General features: G+C 42.2%; 1 long non-coding RNA gene across 1 annotated transcript in view; it reads right to left on the bottom strand.

Moving 5' to 3' along the window:
* Positions 1 to 2,034: 2,034 nt before the first annotated feature.
* The window catches only part of LOC141570808 (uncharacterized), a 333,482-nt gene continuing 329,516 nt past the window's right edge, over positions 2,035 to 6,000 (bottom strand). Inside the window, exon 5 of the long non-coding RNA XR_016020575.1 lies at positions 2,035 to 2,164. This is a non-coding gene — a long non-coding RNA (uncharacterized LOC141570808). The remainder of the gene's footprint in view (positions 2,165 to 6,000) is intronic.

The following is a 6,000-nucleotide window of genomic DNA, read 5'->3' as shown; positions in this document are numbered from 1 at the left end:
TAAGAAATCGGGGAGTACAGTTGGGTTGGAGGTGCCTGCAGGACATCCACAATGAGAAATCTAGTAGGGCCCTGAGTCAGGAGTTGTGGGGAGACCTTAGGTTGGGAGGCAGGGATCTGGGCTGATGAGCACACATGTAGCCTTGGGCATATAGTGTGAGAAGAGAAGCAGGGCTGACAGTGCATCTCAAGGGTTCCCACATGTGTGAGAGGTGGGCAGAGGAAGCAAGTCACAAACAAAACAGATGAGGGTTAGTCAGAGACGGAGAAGGTGAACTGGTGAGGTGTGTCATGGGGGAGAAGGGGGAAGCTATTTAAGCAGAGAGTGATCACAGCATCACTTCCCCCCCCCCCACCCAGAGGCCATTTAAGTTGGATACTGGAATGTGTCCACTGGGCTTTTGTGACTTTGATGAGAGCAATTTTACTCCAAGTCTACTCTTTCCATGAGACCATAATGATTCCCAAAGAGTTATACATTCAGTGATATGGTTTTGAAAGATCTTGTATTAATTATTTATTGCTGTGTAACAAATTACCCCAAATTTAACTGTCTAAACAATGCACATTTATTATATCACAGATTCTGTGAATAGTAAGTCGTCTGGGCTCTGCTTAACTGGGTCTCCTGCTCAGAGTCTCATAAGCCTGCAGTCAAGATATTGATCAGGCCATGGTCTCACTGAGGCTGGACTCGGGAGGACCTGCCACCACACACACATGGTTGTTGCCAGCCTTCAGTTCTTGCAGGTTATCAGACTGTGGGCCTTAGTTTCTTGCTGGCTGTCTGCTGGAAGCTGCCCTCAGTTTCTTGCCATGCAACCCCTCAAGAATGCAGCTTACAACTCCCAAAGCCAGCAAAGGAGGAAGTGTCTCTCGGCAAGACAGATATTATACTCTTCTAGTGTAACCACAGAAGTGGCATCCCATTACCTTCGTTGTTTTCTTTGCTTAGAAACAAGACATAGGCCCCACCCACACTCCAGGGAAAGAATCACTCAGAGGAGGGGTTACCTTAGAATCTGTTTGCCAAGCTCCCCTTATAGTAATGACCCTACCTTGTCTATTCCCATGTCAGCTGTTGGTCTCTCAAGCCCAGTTGCTACCATTATCAGTTTGTTTGTACCCATAGCAACTGGATCCTTGGCCAGCCTTGCCTCTATATAAAATTCAATTTTTATCTGGATTTTAAGTAGCTCCAATGTCCACCTGCGGCCACTGGTGATACATATTCCTGCTTTTAACCTGGGTGTCTCTTCCCTTTGCTGGATTTCAGTTTCACCCTCTCACACAGGGGATAATAGTCTCTACATCCCAGAGAGGTTGTCAGATTGCAGAATTAATCACAGTGATTTGCACAGATTTCTCAGCACATTGTCCAGCCCATAGACTTGTTCCATGGGAGCCATTTTCATTTTCTGCTAATAAAAGAATAAAAACAAACAAAAGGCAAATGGGTGTCATGTTGATGCCTGTGGAGTACTGTTTCAGGAAGGAGAAAAGCTACGAGCGTTAAAGGTGAAGACCCACAGCCACGTGACTTAGGAAAAAAACTACAATGCAATCTAAGAATTTAAGTTAACAAATGCTGAATCATAAAGTCCTTCAACTAAATTTTCCTCTTCAACTCTGTGTGTTATTAAATACTCTTGTTGAGTTCCTCCAGTCTGACATACAAGTGGGAAATTTGGGCTATTTCTAAATTAAACTTGCGTTTCTTATAATAAAGTTCATGGTGGAGATGCTAAAGAATGGAGAGACTTGGGTTGTCTCTATCTCCAAAGCCCAAACAAAGCTGTTTGGGTGACAGAAACACACAGGAGTATGATTTCATTCTGATATGGGGAATGTATGAACCCAATTTAATTTGCATTCATCAAATATATAAGAGTGGGACAAGAAAGTTATCTCCAGATAAGATGAAAAACCAGTCTTTGAATATGCATATAATATTGACTGGATAACTAGAGATATTTTAAAATCCAAATAAAAATTGAATTTTACATTAGAGGCAAAGTTGACCCCAGTGATCGTTCAGCAATCTAGTCTTCACATACTTACAATCTTCACAGTGTAGGTAGAACTATCATGTTTTTGATAGCCTAAAATTAGTGTTAGCAAGACGTAATAAAGCCAAGACTCTCGACTGGTGGCTGGTTGAACACCTAAAGAGGAGGGAAGAAGAAATCTTTATAAGGGCTCTTCAAATCCATATACACAAAAATCATTGTCATTTTCATCTTTACTTAGTTCCAATAAAATTGTGCATAGAAAATACTTTTTTGATTACTTCTACAACAAAGCATTAATTCATCACTCCCCATATCTCGGGCCCTAGGCTAAGTATTTATATTCGTTACCTCATTCAATTTCCACAACAGCCTGGGAGGCAGCTGCTCTCATTATCCCCATTTTACAGATGAGGAAGCAAAACTGAGGGCGTCAGTAGTTGGCTTAGGCCACTCTCTTACAAAGAGGCAAAGCTAAAACCTAAACCCAGCTCTCTCAGAACCCCAAGCATATCATTTCCAATAAATTCAGACCAGCTTAATTCCATTATTTGAGAAGTTACGGGTATAACTACTATTATGTGAGAATCCATATTTTTTTTTTAATTTACATTGTATGAAGTGACAATCATCAAAACAAGTGGGAAACATTAGTGAGGCCATTTCTCTACTAATTAATTATGTACCCCAAGGTTGAAATATAGTCTGTAATCTTAACAAACTACCTCTCTAAGAGTTCTCCAGTGTTAGCCATAATTTCATATATTTCTGTTTTATAATCTATTTCAGATAACCAAGAGGTTTTAAGTGACTGAGATTATTAAAGATATTCAGATTAGAAACCATCTGACTCTTCCATGAGGAGCCTTAGAAAAGTACAGTCTGACTTGAGACGCTCGTAAGTAGTAATGGGACACTCATACATTTACTTACTGAAATGGGAGGAGAGCTCACATCTATGCTAATATTACTCTTTCTTACACAAGCCTGGATAGGAGGATTTGTTAATGGTGATGGCATTACTTTAGCCTGTTCCGTCCCCCTTCCCGGGCTTCCCACATCCAATTAATAGGTCCTGTCAAGTCTCCCTACCCCACCCCCACCCCAGTGCATCCCCCTGTAATGACTTTCACCCTGACCCTCATCGTCTCCATCTGTGAGCACCATTATATCCCTCAGTCTTACCTCTATGACTCCTGTCTGCTCCCACCTCCCACTGTTGTCAGGGCCATCCTTCCAAATGACCTATAAAGTCAACCTCACTTCAAGTCTCCTTCTCAGTACAGTGTGGAAATTAAAGATAGCTACCCTTAACAAGTCGAAACAATTCAAAGAAATGTATCTTCACTCTGGTCTCTTGAGAAAATGCAAAGTGTTTGGGTAGATGACCTTACGAGGAAGAAGTGACTATATGAAAAATTGCAAATACTAAACAATTCATATCTTTCTTTTTTGCCTGTTGCATTTATTAAACAACATGGTGACATCTTGTACTTCCTTAAACCACTTCAGCAGCTCCCCATCTCCATCAGCCAAAAGCAAAAGAAGACAAAACCAAGCACCAGTTCCTTGGCACATTTGTTCACTATTTCTTTAATCCTCCATTGACTCATTCCATTCATTAATTGACTGCTTCACCTGTGCATTCATTGATGCATAAACTCATCAACCCATTCCCCTTCTGTACACTTACTGAGGACCTGCAATTTTGCAAACATGGCAGTGGGTTCTAGGTTCTCAAGTTGCCCATGAACTGGTGGGTAAGGCAGGGATGGGTCATACAAAATAAAGTACGCTGAGAACATTGTTGTGAACAATGCGTAAAGAGGAAATGTAAAAAAGAGTGAGCTAGTTCATGGTGGGCAGTATTTTATTAAGATGGTCATTTGGAACGTGGTCTAATGGGTTTTCTAGGTGGGAATGGTGAGAAGAGCATCATCCAGCATCATCCAGATCATCCAGATCATCACGAAGAGCATCATTCACGAAGGCTCAGAGTCATGGACATTCTCAGCATGATCAAGGAATAATGGCTGTCCCCAAGTAGCTCAAGTAAGAATAGAATAGGAGGGAGACAAGAGAGATAACATTCAAAGTCAGGACTGCCTGAAGTTTTCCCATGAAGCCATGTGAAAATTCTTGGACTTTATCATTTTTAAGAAAATGTTCCAGAATGCTGTCCTTATGTGCAAATTATCAGATCTAGATCTCAGCCATACTTATGATTCAGTCATCAGCAATCTGTTACTTACCTTTCTAGCTGTATCTCCTATGGCTTTCCTAATCAACACTCGAGGTACACATAGGGGATTTGGGACTTCGAAGGATATTTATTTAACCTCTGAACGTTAGACACACTTTTTGCAATTGTAGGTTTGTCCTCAGAATTTCTTATGGCTAAAGTTCCTATCCCCTATTCTGGCAGTCGAAGACAGTAAAAAGGTAAATTACATGTTCACTACAATGTGATATATAGATAATGTGTTATAGAAATGAATGCTTGAAACCTATGTCATTTTACTAGCCATTGTCACCTCAATAAATTTAATTAAAAAAATAAAATAAAATAAAGGTAAATTAAACCAATGGACTCTTTGAAAGGCCCCAGAGAAAGTGAAAGTATGCTCATGCAGAGTGAGTATTTCATCCCCAAAGTAGAAAAGACCTCATCCATCCCTAGAGATGGAAATGACCCCCAGAGCATGATAAAAACAATATTTTTGTGTAATAATGAAACACCTAGGGACAAAGAAATAGCAGACGAAGTTGCAGAGTGAGAAGATGCCAGCGGCCATGAGAAGGGTTGTGGAGGAGATTCTAACAGCATAGTGTATGACGTATGTAACTCAATTCCTTTGCTCTTTCGTGGAGCTCGGCTGGGGTCACCAAACCTGCCAAGTCCCCTTAGGCTTTCAGGAGGCCACATGGGAACAAAGGGCAAGTTGATGCTTTCCTTAGTGGCTTCTAGACTGCTCAGTCATGTCCAGGGAGTGAACAGATACAAGCATGTTGGCCTTCTCAAGAGCTCACACTTCAAACAGTCTATTTCTTTTCTGTTTTCATGCTTCGCTCATGAAATACATCCCTCCTTCCCAATCTGTACTTTCTGACATGCATCCCTTCCTCTCAATCTCTGCATTCGGAAGCTCTCCTCACTCACCACAGCTCACCTCTGTTGCTTCCTCCTCAAAGATGTGTCTTCTGGTCACCCCTGAGTGTACTGGGCTGGTCTGTCCTTTCTCTGACCCCCCATCACATCTTCTGATGCAGGGGCTCCTGGAGCCCCAGACAGAGCCTGTATGGCTGAAAATGACTTGTTGTCGTTATTACCCTCCTGGTCAGCTAAAGCGGTGTCCTGTGATCAGCTAGAGCCAAGTAAGAACAGAGCTCATCCTGTTGGCTGCAGCCTGTAAGAAGGTCAATGAGAGTCCAAGGTAGCCTGTATATACAAGTAAGCGAGGGCTCCAAGCAGGAGTTCTAGTGGAAGTTGAAGACGAGAGAGACCATTTCAGTAGTGGTCAGTCTCATAGACAACAGAAGGCTCTGTCGGCTGCCCCTCTAGGGGTATAGACTTCTGGGCTGTCTGTGTAATAGTGCCATGCCCTGCCTTGCCATAGGTGGCAGCTGTTGACCCAGAGATGCAGAGAGTTCCGAGAGGTCTTGTTGGAATTGCATGGCAATTTATGCTGTACTCGCAAAGTAGAATCTGCCTCAAGAATGTCCCTGAATACACGGGTCACAAGTTCCTTTTGCTCCCCTGATGATAAACAAGAGATGATAGCAGACGAGGTCAGAGATCACGCCTAAATTCTCTGCTCTGTTACATTAGCAACACAATCAAGAGTTAGTCAGGGACAAGAGTCTTTTGCCTCAAATCTCATGATTTTCCTCACAGCTATAGTACTCAGGCACTTCTACCGTTACAAATGCAGGGTTCCTCCCTCTCATAGGCTCCAAACTAAAGGTGACGGAATGTGTGTAATTAACCAGAT

Source organism: Rhinolophus sinicus, chromosome 3 (assembly GCF_057876585.1).
Source record: "Rhinolophus sinicus isolate RSI-liver-muscle chromosome 3, RSI-T2T, whole genome shotgun sequence".
In the NCBI taxonomy this organism is placed as follows: domain Eukaryota; kingdom Metazoa; phylum Chordata; class Mammalia; order Chiroptera; family Rhinolophidae; genus Rhinolophus; species Rhinolophus sinicus.
Note: the sequence above shows the minus strand (reverse complement) of the source record. Positions and strands in the feature narration are given on the sequence as shown.